This window comes from Orbicella faveolata, unplaced genomic scaffold, assembly GCF_042242905.1.
Source record: "Orbicella faveolata isolate gen_17 unplaced genomic scaffold, um_ofav_v1 contig_27, whole genome shotgun sequence".
NCBI classification, from domain to species: domain Eukaryota; kingdom Metazoa; phylum Cnidaria; class Anthozoa; order Scleractinia; family Merulinidae; genus Orbicella; species Orbicella faveolata.
Genome location: NW_028301555.1, coordinates 2,065,001 through 2,078,737, shown reverse-complemented (window position 1 = coordinate 2,078,737; position 13,737 = coordinate 2,065,001). Strand labels below are relative to the sequence as shown.

Sequence of the window (13,737 nt, the reverse complement as noted above, 5' to 3'; positions counted from 1 at the left end):
ATGGTTATGATTGGCATGAGTGGTTCCTTTTTGGCGGGGAGCGTTAGTAAAAAACCTCATCGGCATCAAGCATAGCAGCAACAATCTCACGCGTAATATCACGAGAATCTTTTTGCCATTCAGGTGTGAAATATTCGTGGGCGAGAAACGCAATCAAGTGGAAACAGACGAGCATGTTTTTATTATATGAAAATAAAACCGTCTGTTTCTAAAAGTTAGTTCGAAGCGGGGGAGTTTGTTATTTTTTTTATCATTTCAGCTTCAACTCTGCCGCAGATGTCTTTCTCCAGTTTCTGAACATCAACATCAGTAAGCTTTCTCTTTGACGGTTGGCGAAGCATCTTTGCTCGGACATGTTCCTTAAGAGAATTGTAGTGCTGAAACTCAGAAAGGATGGTGTCAAACTCCTGGGAAGACACTTCGTTGTTATTCAAAGCTTTGGAGAGCAGTCTGTTGATTGTATCCAGCTTGGGAACGGCGAGCGTGGTAATCTCTTGATGTTTTTTTAATTTTCGAATCGAGTTTTTTGCTGGCGATTATCAGCCCCGAAGAAATGAGAGCAAAACACCCCCCAGCGCCACCTAAAGGAACTGTTGCCAGCAGGCCAACCACAGACAGAGCGGAGCCAAAACTAGTGCTGGAAAATGCTGCCGAGAGAACACTGGAGCCAGCGGCACTCCAATTAATGAAATTTTTCACGCGTTTGTATTTTTTAGCAACGAGGCGATAGTGGCCGACCTCATGGTCCAAAGTGTTGGAAATCTCGTTGATCTTTTGCAAGCAGAAATTTTCAGAAGGCGCCGCCAGTACTAGATAGAGAGGCTCGGCAGGCAGCGTGCTTGGAGGTAACAGATTTGCAGAAGACATTGTGTATATAAAGAAATTTAATTTAACTCTAATTCAAAAAGAAGCGGGAAGCCCTTGAAATCAAAGAGTTTGCCTTTTTCATCTTTGACGCTAATGGTGATGCTATTTATAAACTCGTCTGTAGAACAGTCTCGCAAAACCTGTTGCGGAGAACCTTGGTAGCTTACCTTTTCAAAAGTCTTCCCTTTCACATCAAATAGGGCTAAGACATCTGACTTTTTGCCATTGAACAGATTCCGTTCTGTCGATCAAATCACAATGAATGAAATATGTCATTGGAGCTCTAAGCAGTTTTACGAATGTTATAGACAGCAACTTTCGCCCAATACCAAGCAAACTGGTTAAATCGCGATCAAGTTCAATTGGTTTTGCCCCAGCCCCAAAATTTCTGATTACAAGCTGGCCAGCAGGCTGGTTTATTGCTGTTTGCAACTCTTTATATTGATATTTGGCGAACAGACCGTCTATTTCTTTTGCCAATCTTTCTAAACTATAATGCCCTGGGAGTAATTTACTAACTGATAAAGCTCTATCTTTGTCTTTATCTCCCAAGGTGGCTGAACCTTCCTTTTTCAAAGTGTCCCAGCTGTTGAATAAACTACAAGATATGAGTTTCATGAAATGAACTTTCGGTATTGGTTCTTCAAAATAGATAGTCTCTCCGTTCTCTTGCGTGACAATAGTGAGAACAACCATTTTATATTTAACAAACAAAATTGTGTTCAAAGACAATGGCGAATTTGTGGAAACATCCTGAGTTTGTGAAAAAAGCGGATGCAGCAAAGAAAAAGGCGTGGACAAATTTTTTAAACCACTTTCCAAAAGCGGACAAAAACCAGTTCGTTTCACAAGAATACATCGACGAGAAAAACAACGCAACCGCAGAGGTGTTTTTCAAAGAAAGTGAAGGCTCGTTTCAAAGCGTCTTCGGTTCAGACAGGCGGTATTGGAGTGCGGAAATGAAACAAGCGCTTGGTTTGGGAGACAGCGGGGGTTTTCCTTACCAATTGTCACCACTCGGTTCAAAAGTTTCATTGGCCATCCCTGCGGAACCTTTCCGCGGAAAAGCACCAAGCTTGAAGAAAATATTCAACAACGCAATCAAAATATACGTCACGCCTGACCAATATTTCACGACAAAATTACGAGAAATATTTCAAAAAACCAAACTCAGGCACACTTCTGGAACCGAATCAAAACACTGGTTAGGAGGGCTTGACATGAAATATTGGCGGCAACAGCTCAACTTCGTGGTTTTCTGCGCGACACAAGGTTGTGGAGTTTCTCGCGAAGTCTTTGACAACGGAATAAATCTCTCTCCGCAGATAAGAGCTTTTTATATCTTCCACGTGTATTTCACGGTCAGGCGCATTTTATACCAGCTAGGAGGTATTCAGAGCATAAGCGCTTTGCCCGGAGACCCGACGTTCAGCCAAATGAATAATCATTATGACGTTGCTTCGTACAAAAGGCTATGCGACGAGTTCGGCATAGACCCCTTGAGCAATTTTCGCTTCACACACAGGGCAAACCATGGTCTTGGAAGCGTTTACATTTATGTGCAGGGTGTGATGAAAACTGGCACTCTATACCCAGGAGGATTTAACAAATTCAGCGATGAAGGAGGGAAAGCTAATCAAGGAAACCTGATTGAATGCATCGAGCCGGGTGCTGCTTCTTATGCTCAAGCGGACTGGTTCGCACCAAACACAGCATCAGGTTTGACGCAGGTGGGGTTGTCGAGAATCAACCAGTCATTCTCATCTTGGATGAATGCCCGGTCTTCCTCGTTTTGGCGCTGCAGCTCGCTTTCCTGCTCTTTCAGGTCGTCCAACGGTTTTGTTTGGTTTAGCCTTTCTTCCATGGTGTTTGTTTCACTTTCTTTTGCTGCGAGGCTGGCGCTGAGTCTGGCAACCTTGGCTTGTTCTTTTTCTCTGTTTCTTGCTTTTTTTGTAAGCAAGTCCAATTCTTTTTTCTTGTTTTCAAGATCAGTTTGATAGTTCTCTTTCTGTAGTTTCAGCCTACGCAGCTCTGCTTCACTTTCAAGATTCGAACCTTGTTGATCCTGAATGGCATCACTCTGAGTATTAGTTTTCTCGATTTTATGTTTCAGAGCTTCCACTTCTTTCTTTTCTTCTTCTCTTTGCGAAGAGAGTGTTTCCGCCTGTTGTAGTTGGATGTCTGCCTATGTCAGTCTTTGCTGTTGTTCTCTGGTGGCACGGTCTTCAGCTATGATATCTGCAGCATACGGTCCAAGTTGATCTTTGAAGCTGTCTAAAAAATTTTTCGTGAAGCCTGTCCAGTCATCTTTCATAATCTTGTACTCACCTCCTTGCTTACCTATTGCAACAATTTTACCCTTGTTTTTTCCGGTGGTGCCTTTCATAACTGCAAATCTTTCAGTGGAAAATTTGGGGAATACTGCTTTTAACCAGTCTAAAACACTTTTCCGTTCCGAATCTGTTTCGATCAAAGGGGTATCTTCTTCAAAAAATGACGTCTCGGCATAAGAAGTGTCAGGCAGGCTGGACTGCTCGTGCTGCATAGTACGCATTTCGATTTGTTCACCCCCGTGGTAGGGGGTGCCAGGTTGGTAGGGAGTGGATGCCACACCTGGTTGAAAAGGTTGGGTTCTGTCAACCTCTTCTTCATCGTCAGCATCATTGTTGCCAAGCTGATTGTCAAGGTCCAGGTCTTCATAATCAAATTCGCCACCGCCTTCCGCCATAGCAATATATTTCAATTCTGTTTTTTTTTAAATTAGAAAAATATTAAACGGTGGTATTATACGAAATGTCAGTGCCAGAGAACCTTCGCCCAACGTACAACAAAAAGACATTACACGCCATGCAGGCCGAGCGCGCGGTCAAGCGAATCACCTTTATCCGCTCTGAAGCCAACCCCAGCGATAAGCTGTATGTTTCCGTGCCCAAGCTGAACGAGAACGAGGTTCTGGTGCCGGGCTCGCTAAAAACGCTTCGCTTTGACATCAACATTTCTGGAGGGCACGCCAACAACTTCCTTGTTCAGAACGTCACGCGGGCGCTCGTTGATAGGCTGGTCGTGAAGTTTGCAGGTACTATCCTGCAAGACACGGTTGGATATGACATCTACAAAACTTTCGAAGACCTTTTCCTTTTGCAGGAAAACAAAGACGGCATGATTTTCGAAGGGATTCAGAGCAAGGTCTATGCAAGATCCGCTCAGGCGCGGGAGACAAGAAAACCTCGGGCGTTGACGCTGAAAACAAGCTGAACGAGGTATACAGAAGCAAGTACTGGATCAGGCTTGACCACCAGATTTTAACCAACCACGGTGTTTTCTACCCCCAGGCCCTTTACAACGACCTCACGTTCAAAGTAAAACTTGCTGAAGCTATACATGTGGTCAGGGGCTCCGACACAACCCAGCTGAAATACAAGCTGACCAACATCCAGCTCGAGCACGAAATGATCCGCAGCAAGACTCTGGCGGACGAGGCGTACAGCGTTTACTCTAGCGCCAAAGAGTTCACTTACGACCATGTGATGCATGACAAAGAGGTGTCTTTCAAAAAAGGAACTGACACGAGAATCAACATCAAAGTCAACGCCCAAAGAAGGTCACTAAAAGCCCTCCTCCTCCTGTTTGTAGAGCGGTATACTGTGGGCAACAGAGATTCAGAAAAATTCATCTTCCCAGATCTGACGAAAGTCAGTGTCATGGTCAATGGCTCGCCCAACAGGCTTTTCAACGATGGCATTGAAGGCAAGCACTGTGGGAAGAGGCCCACCGCTTCTTTGTGAAAGAGAAAAATAAAACCGAGCACATGAATATGACAAAATTTTACACCAATGATAAGTTCGGGCTTGTGATTGATGTGCGCTCCATGGCAGATCAGTCAATGCATGGCAGCGGCACGCGAATTGTGAACAGTACAGACGGGGTCCAGCTGGAAATTGAGCGGAAAGCCAAAGGCTCAGGCGACATGAAATGCCATGTATTTGTAATCTCCGACTCCCAGTTCAACATTATGGACAGACAGCTGGAATCTGTACAGTTTGAAATATGAACATGGACCCAAGAGAGATTCCATTCAATGCTCTCATTGTGGGGCCGACTAATTCAGGCAAATCAAGGTTTATGGTGGACCAGCTCTACGGCACTTTCTGCTTCAAGTTCGACTACATTGTGCTCATCTGCCCGACATTCGCACACAAGAAGACCTACCACAGAATTGGTGAAAATGATCCAAGAATGGATGTGATAATGTGCGAGCAGCACGATGTGGAAAAGTGGTTGAAGCTAGTGAGATGGGTTTTCGAGGGCTCCAACACGCTCATAATACTCGATGACTGCGCAGCCTCCAAAGATGTGAAAGGGCGTACAGGCGAGCTGGTTAATCTCGCCTTTTCTGCTCGGCATATGGGCATCAGCATTTGGGTGCTGACCCAGAAGATGACCGGCATAACATCTTCCTTCCGTGAGAACGTGGCGGCGATAGTTCTCTTTTACACCCCCTCGGCCAAGACCACGAAAGCCATTTTTGATGATTACACTGGCAAACTCTCTCAGGATGAGTACAAAGGTCTGATTTCAAAGCTGAAAGAGCAAAAGTTCTCTTATCTTGTGTTCTCGCTTCGCCTCCCCTACGGGGTAAAGTTATTTTCAATAAAAAAATGAAAGTTGAATATATAGCCTTGAACAATGGCTGAAGAAGAGGCCGTGTTAGCAGAAGTTATGAACCTACTTCAAACCAAGCCCAAGCTGCCGAGTGTTCCAGCAGGTGGCATAGTTCCAACCGCCCCCGGACCTGACATTCCTGCTCTTTGTGAGCAGCTGGCCATGCTGGTGTCTACAGGCAAAGCCAAAGAGGCCATCGGAGTGCAGTTAACCCACGAACAGGTGAAGCGCCTGAGCGACAAAGAGGTCGAGAAATACATCAAAAGGTACGAGACATGTGTGGGCTTAAAGACAACAGAAAGCCTTATCGACAGCTTCATTTTTCTTGTAACCAAAGTGGTCGGAATGTCCGTCAAAATCAAAGACATCGACGCTTACCAAAAAGAGTTCAGAAACGACTACATCTTAAACAAAGAGCTCTCCAATCTGGCCGGCAACCTTTCTTTGAAGTGCGGCCGGTTTCCTGCTGCGGCCAACGCGGCGCTGATCACCACAAAACATATTGATTTTAACTTGCATTTGGAGAGAAGGGACGAAGCAAAATTGGAAGAAATTTCTCAACAGCAATCCTCAACGCCCACTGAGTGATTGCAGAACGACCGCATAGTAATTTCGAAACATTATATTTGCTCGGCATATGCATTTGTTTCAGAATGTCTACCGAACAATGCGAGAGCGCACCTCAGGGCGAGACCCAGACAGCACCTGCCGTCGATATCACACAGCAAGCGACAACTCCAACTCCAACTACTCGCGTAAAAAATCCCAAGCGTGTGGCTGCTGCAAAAATGGTTGCTGAAAGAACGTGGCTGGCCCGGGAACAACAGAAAAAAGTAGCTGAGGCTTATATGGCAAGCAATAAGGCGAAAGCCACCACAGCTGCTCCCGAGCCAGCCCCGACTACAGAAGACGAAAGCCCAAAGTGCAGCGGATAAAAGAATAGCAGCCTCAGCACCACCCAATGGCTTGCTGTTGGCAGCTTAATCATTTCGCTGGTCGGGATTTATTACAAACGGGAAGAGCTCAAAACCGCGTTTGCCAAAAAAACGTCTGAGCCCGCACGTGTTGAGCCAGAACCTGCTCGAGCAACACAGCCAAAAGGATTTTAAAAAATGATTTAAACTTTTCCGAGTGGAGTATATTCAACATGTTCAGAGTTGACTTTCCCCAGATTCTCGTCAATTCAGCTGCAATTATTGGTATCTGGTTTCTATATTTCAACATCAGCAACAAGGTTGCTGAAAAAACCATTGATCTTTTGAGAGAACCCTTTATTGATAATGACGCAGAGGAAGAAGAAGAAAAAATAAGAAAAAGAGAAATTGCAAGAAGAATGCTAGAAGGAATGGAAGAAGTAAGAAGGATAGAAGAAGAAGCCGTGGGAAAGCCATATTAATTTTGTTTTAAACTTTTGTTATTTTCCTTATATCAACCGCTATCGTGTCAGACAACGAGCTTGTTAAGACCATCATGGACACCGCTACTCTCACTGGCTTGGCCGCAGGGATCAGCTGGGCTGCAAAAAAGGTTGTAAAAGAGAATTTTACTTCTGATCCAAGAAGCAGTGCGATGAATTACGTGAAGTTCACCGCCGTCATGGAGGGCAGCATTGCGCTCAAAAAGTACTTCGAGGACCAAAAAATACTTCCCGACAGCGTCTGAAATTAATGATTTAAAAAAAAGACTCTGGTATATAACACCATGGCGATTACTGCAATCATCGATGTTCATGAGGCTGTTTTGAGAGCCGCTAGAGAAAAAGAAAAGAGCTATGAAGCAGTCAAGGAGTTTCTAGAGGTTTCCGATGAAGTAATTCTCAACCGCAAAAAAGACGTTTTCGACAGGGTTGTGACAAAAAGGCGTATAAAAAATGTGGAGTCTTTAAAAAAGTACCACAACAAATTCATCGAGGCGTATGTAAATGCCAAAGAAAAACACAAGATCGAACCCAAAAAACTTCTCGAATGGATTGCGACCAACTTGCAAACCTGCTGAAGACAAGAAGAACCTCAAACAGCGTCTGAAATTAATGATTTGAAAAAAGACTCTGCAATATAGCACCATGGCGAGCATCGCGATTATGGTTGGTGGGGCTGTGTTGAATGCCACGGCTTTTATCAGTGGCAATTATCTGGCGAGGGCACTTAGCGGGGGCGACAAAGCTGCGCTTGAAGAAAAAAAGCGCCATGACAAAGCTCTCGAGGTGTACCAAGCAGCTTACGCCAAATACACGCACAACCGCACCCATCTTCTCGACTGGATTGCGACCAACATGCAAATAAAGGCGGAGGCCAAGCAGAACTTCACCAACACTGACTATGCCTTCAAACTCTACAACCAGGCGCATCCTGACGAACAGATGACACCCCCCGAAGAGCCTAAGTTCTCAGATTTCTATCAGCCGAGCGAGCAGCAGAAAAATGGTGAACTCATGTTCGTGGGTGCCGGGGCTCTCGCTCTGGGCTACGCAGCCTTCCGGTTCCTTTAAACTTTTTTTACTCCTTATAGTAAGCTATGGACGACAAACTCGCAAAGATATACTATGGCCCCGGGGGCTACTGGAAAGGTATTGCCGCGATCAAAAAATTAGCCGAAGCCGCCAACATACCTGAAGAAACCGCAAAAAAGTGGCTGATCAGGCAAGCGCTCTGGCAGATATTCCTCCCTGCACCGAGGCGAATTCCTCGGCCGAAATTCAACGTTCCCACACCCAACGAGGTCCACCAGGCAGACCTTCTTTTTCTGCCGCATGACAAACTGCCCCGCGGGCGCAAAGTTTCCAAATACGCGCTGACCATTGTTGACGTGGCCAGCCGCTACAAAGAGGCCGAAACCCCTGACTTCAAAAAATTCTGATGAGGTCGCCCTGGCCTTTCAGAAGATTTACAAGCGCTCGCCTCTCAAATGGCTTCAAATGCTGCAGGTTGACCCCAGGCACGAATTCATGGGCGCTGTCACAAAAGAGATGGAAAAGCACAAAACATATATCCGGCGCAGGCGCGTTGACATTCACCGCGACCAGGTCATTGTTGAACGTTTCAACCGCACCTTGGCTAAGTGCTTGTTCGGGCACCAGTACGCCATGGAAATGCGACTCCCTGAGGGCCAGCGGTCCACTGTCTGGGTCAAAAGACTTCCAGAAGTTGTTTCGGCTTTGAACAACGAGGTCACAAGACTTATCGGCAAGAAACCCGCCATTGCCATCAAAGAAAAAGCTGTTTATGTAAGGCCAGCGACATCTTATTCAAGGCCTGTTGGAAAAAGTGAAAAAATACTCCCCACCCTTGTCCAGGTTTGTTATCTCTACCAGCCCGGAGAGCTTGAAGGCGGGGTAAAAAGAGCCACAGACCCAATCTGGTCTTGGAAAGTTTACAGCATTGAAAGATCTTTCACCAAACCGGATCAACCCATTCTCTACTATTTGCTTGACGATCCCAAGCGCGGCTTCGTGCGTGAAGAACTGCTGGTCGTCCCTCCAAACACTACTCTTCCTCCGGCTGACGTGAACTAAAGGTGAAATTCGATTGGTTCTGTGTGTATCCCATCGGGCAGCACCCACCGCTTGTCATAATAAGCACTCAGCCCCAGCTTCTGCTGTTCGTAAGTGACCATCTGCCCGTCCCGCATCCTGAAACCTCTGTTGTTTGCCATATCTTTGCTGCCTTCCAATGCTGCCTTAAAACGCTGCCATGTGATCTCGTTCTTCTTCTTCGACATCCCCTTTGTGCTAAACTTCTTTTTTTCACCCTCTGGTTCGTTCATGAAATAACACTTCGAGCAGAGCGCAATCATCCGGCTGCCCTCACACTCAAGCTTAAAGAGACCAGGGGTCCGACTGCTCCACTTGTCCCAAGCCAACCACTGGTTTTTTTCACCTCAAATTCTTGCTTCAGCTCTGGCTGAACAATGTCTTTGAGCCGCTCGTCAGAGATAGCCATGTAGAAGCTGTCCGTGTCCATCTGAATCAGTTCAAAATCTCTTCTGTCGAAATACCTGTCAAGAAAGTTGTAATAGAATTCCAGCATCCGCAGCTTTGCCAGCTGATAGACAGCGATTCCAACCTGAAACGGCCGTCTGATTGTGACCCGAGGCTTCCGGCTTTGCAACTCATACACCTGCCCGATCTTGTAAAGATCAGAGAAATATGCACTTCGCAAGGCTCTGTAGACTACCTTCTCGTCTTTGGTGTAAATGACGTTTGTTTGCCGCTCCAAGGCTTCGATAAGCTTCCCATACCCGCTGTTTCCCAGCAGTTTGAACACTTCAGCGAGCAGCGCCTTGCTTTTTTCCACGTCTCCTGTTCGGCACGCCTCTGTCACCTGCTCCATGAACCAGGGAAAGATCTTGGCCGGTTGGTAGTCGATTGTTCTGTAAACCTTTGTGACCACCGCCCCGTGGTTCACATACCAGAGAAGCAGAGGGGCGTACACCAACAACCGTTCTGCAGACAACGCCTCCACAATTTTTTTTCCGTTTCCGCGGTTTCTGCCAGTTCGTCTCAAGTAATCGAGCATATGTTTCGGCACGGCTTCGACGGGCACTTCTTTATTGTAAAAGGAAGGGCACATCTCCTCAAACTTTGAGTATAAGGGCTTTGGAATCTCAATGTCGACTTCAGCAAACCCAAACCAGTTTCCTTCTTTGAGCCTGTGCTTTAGTACAGGAGCCGCCTGGGACTCGTCATTATAGTGCACGACTGTTTCCTTCTCGTAAGGCATTTCTCTGAGCATGGTCGAAAGATAGAGAGCGTTGGCGTCGTTACCCACGATATTTTTGCAAAGACGCGGCTCTGCAAATCGATGAGACCTTATCCGTGTAACATCAACTTCGTGGTACCTTGTAAAAATGAGGCTCGGGCCCCCTACAACACCTTTTTTCAGCATCTCATACGCTTCTTTGCACGGGCCGTAAAGCTCCGCGCCCCGCTCAACCGCTCCCCGGAGCAAGTAATGTAAACTCACGCCTGGGATGCTGACAGCGTCTTTCAGGATGTCGATTCCCTTCTCACTGTAGAAGGTTCTCATCTTTTCCAGAGCCACATCAAGATTATTGTAGGTTCGCAGCCAGTCTGCGAAGGTACGCATGCTTTTTTCTTTGAACAGACTCTGACACCCCTCCCATTGATCCCTCGTGAGAACATATTCTCTCTTGAGCTTCGAATACCACTCCTCATATTTCGGGAGCCCGGGGGAATCAAGCTTTTCGGGAGTGTCAAACCACTCGTATGGAAACCATGATTTTTCAGTCTTGCATTCGTAGGCTTTCACCCATTTCTCGTAGGTGGTCCCCGGCCCAAGGTAGTTGATGATGTCAAGGAAACGGAATCCCCAGGTGAATAAGAACATGGTTTTGTTCCCGTTTTTTTGCCACTCTGACTTTGGGTGATGTTTCAGCAAGGCGGCCAGCGAAGTGGTTTTTGATCAGATTCAGATCGTAACTTCCTGAGTTGAACCCGACGACAGGAACCTGGTTGCACCATTCATCGATTTTTTGTCGCTGCGCTTTTGGCAGCAGGTGCACGTCTTCTGGCACAAACTCTGCTCGTACCTGGGCTCGGATGTTTTTTCCGCATCTCTCCAGCTCTTCCATAAACTTGCGGACCAACTCCGCGGAGTCTCTTTCGCCTATGTGGGTGGGCTCTCTTTCAAGGGTGTCGCCAACGCTCACCGAAATTGGCACGTGCACGTTTTCTATCGTGAGCGTGGGCGTCACCTTCCGATGATTATTATTGCCACACCTCGAAATCGTACAAGCTCGCGTGCGGGTAGCTTTTTGTTTCGGCCCGCGGTGGATCAGCGTAGATTTTCCCAACTTCGCATGCCCAGGCCTCGATAACTTGGTAGCCGGCCTCCCGCAGAAATCTTGTGCGTTTCATTGTTGCTTGGTACCTATCTTCGCGCGTTTGGTTGTTGCGGTCAATGATTTTGTCGCGATCTTGCGGGTAACATTTTCGACACCCGTGCCAGTGGCAGCTGTGGTATTGAAATACAGTCTTCGTTGCGTGGTTGTACCCGTCGACAGGCGTGCGCTCAATCCAACGCTCGCCACCATGCCCGTACATTGCGTGGTGGATGTGGATTTTCCGCCGCTTGGCTTCTCGATCAAGCCACTGAAGCGATTCTTTGGAAGCGTTGTGTTTTGGATAGAAAGCTTTCTCGAAAGCTGTCTGCGGGGCTTCGACCCTTTCACCAGGGCAATCTATTACCGTTTTTCCTGCACTGCAGGTTTGGAAATGACGTTGGAGATTGCAAACTTTTGTGAATCTCGCTCTGCAATGAGTGCATGCATAATTTTTGGCCAACCTGGCAATGTCTTTGATGACGAACGCTTGCCCTTCGTAGATACCTATTGTCAGAATGTTCTTCAAACTAGCTGCTGGGTTTCGTCTAAGGTGCCATACCACTTCTCCCGCCCCCCTCTCGGGCTTATAAACCCGGATTCCGAGCCAAGACGAGAAAACGGCACCCTGATTTAGATGGGCTTCAACCTTGTCCAATTCATCTAGAGACGTTTTTGGGTAGTCTGACGGTACGGCTTTGACTTTGTAGAAACTCTTGGCGAGACTGCGGGCTGCTTTTGTACTTCGATCGACACGCGCTCCTTGGTGCACAGCGATACAACGCCAAAGACACAAGTTGTCTTTATACGAATCCAAAGCCGCCATCGTTAAATACCGGAACGTTGCTGGATCGATTTTTGCGAGGTTTTCTTTCAGAATTTCTTCAAACATTTGGCCAACGGAAGACATAGTGACTTGTGGTATAACATAAGGTATCATTTCTGTAATTGTGTTGACCTCAGCTCGAGCAAAACAAGTTCAAAATTTTTCTTTGTTTTTTTACGCTTGCGGATAAGCCACTGTTTTACCGCGCTCCCGCCGCGTGAAATGCAAAGACGGTAATCACACAAAACACCGAGTCCACAGCCGCGACACAGAGCTGGCATTTTCATTCCTTTCTTTAGTTGGTAGTTGTGCTGCTTGCAATATTCCCTCACACAGCTCTTTCCACAGTTTTCTCTCCGGCCACGCATCAGCCAAGCACACTTGTTTGTTCCTCGAACCATTGCCGGTGTTCGGGCGGTATAACGGCGGGGTCGTTTCTATCTAATAGGTATCCCTCCCCTTCCCCCCTTCCCTGTAGTAGTATAGAGGGAGTCAGACAAATACTGTTTCGCGGAGGGACGCACCATTTCCCCGTTTTGAAACGCCCATGTTTAACCGAAGCGAGCTTGCGAGCTTCGGTGTTACATCTGGGGGTTTCAAAATGGGAAAATGCTTCTCCCTCTGCGAAAAGGTATTTGTCTGACTCCCTCTATACTACTCGATCTGTACGGGTCCGCAAATGATCCCAGGACCGCAAATGATCCCCAAATTGGACCGGAAATGATCCCCATATTGGACCGCAAATGATCCCGATCAAAAAATAAGGCATGGCATGGATTTATATCAGAGGAAGGTGAGAACATGTTCAAAAATTATGAACAAAAAAACATGTTTTATCATTTTACAAAAAAAATTCCACAGTTGCTGTTTTGTTCTTCGAACGGCACAGATCGTTTTCACTGTCACGCAATTTTAAAAAAAAACAATCGAAAACCAACCAATGGAAAAAGCTAAGAAATTGTGATGTACGCTATAGAAGATAACTAAATAAGACACTTCTCCAAGTTTTAGGCCTATGCGTTTCCCTAAACTTGTGAAATTCGTCGTAAATGTCTCCCAGAAATTTACAGAGCCTAGTAAGAAAACGCCATGTTATACATCCGTGGTACACCAATATGGCGGCCGGAATATAGTGTAAACATCTGGAACTTACTTTGGCTTTCCAGGCGACTGATTATCAGTACTAAACAAACAAGCATTTACATAAGCACTTTACCTAATGCTCTAACTTCTAAAAAGGCTCAAAATCATGAGATAAGTATATATTTTTCAACAAACTCGATCGTAGCCTTGTGTCACGCAACCTCCATGACACTGAAATTCAAAATGCTCTGGTTTCCAAACGAAGCACCCTAATTGTAAACAGATATAAATATACCGCCTCTTATGCCTGATGAGGATAAGAACACGTCACGTGAAGACGATCTATCAAATTAGAAGTCTTAGAAAAACACTTACTTGTAAACATCCTCGAAATCCCGGTGGCGATAGTATCAAACATCTATCAAACAGCGAACTTGTCAAAACGAAGCGCAAGCCTAATG

The 13,737-nt window shown here is 46.2% G+C and overlaps 2 protein-coding genes and 3 pseudogenes across 3 annotated transcripts in view; 2 read left to right on the top strand and 3 right to left on the bottom strand.

The window, feature by feature from the left end:
• LOC149107104 (uncharacterized) overlaps window positions 1-13,737 on the bottom strand; it is a 160,420-nt gene that overhangs the window by 97,500 nt on the left and 49,183 nt on the right. The window lies entirely within an intron of this gene.
• Window positions 1-13,737, bottom strand: part of LOC110051350 (uncharacterized) — a 434,502-nt gene that overhangs the window by 375,795 nt on the left and 44,970 nt on the right. The window lies entirely within an intron of this gene.
• LOC110051349 (uncharacterized) overlaps window positions 1-13,737 on the top strand; it is a 52,966-nt pseudogene that overhangs the window by 29,622 nt on the left and 9,607 nt on the right. The gene's annotated exons all lie outside the window — the stretch shown is intronic.
• On the bottom strand, window positions 2,552-3,595 carry LOC149107111 (uncharacterized; annotated as a pseudogene).
• LOC149107110 (uncharacterized) lies at window positions 3,028-6,875 on the top strand (annotated as a pseudogene).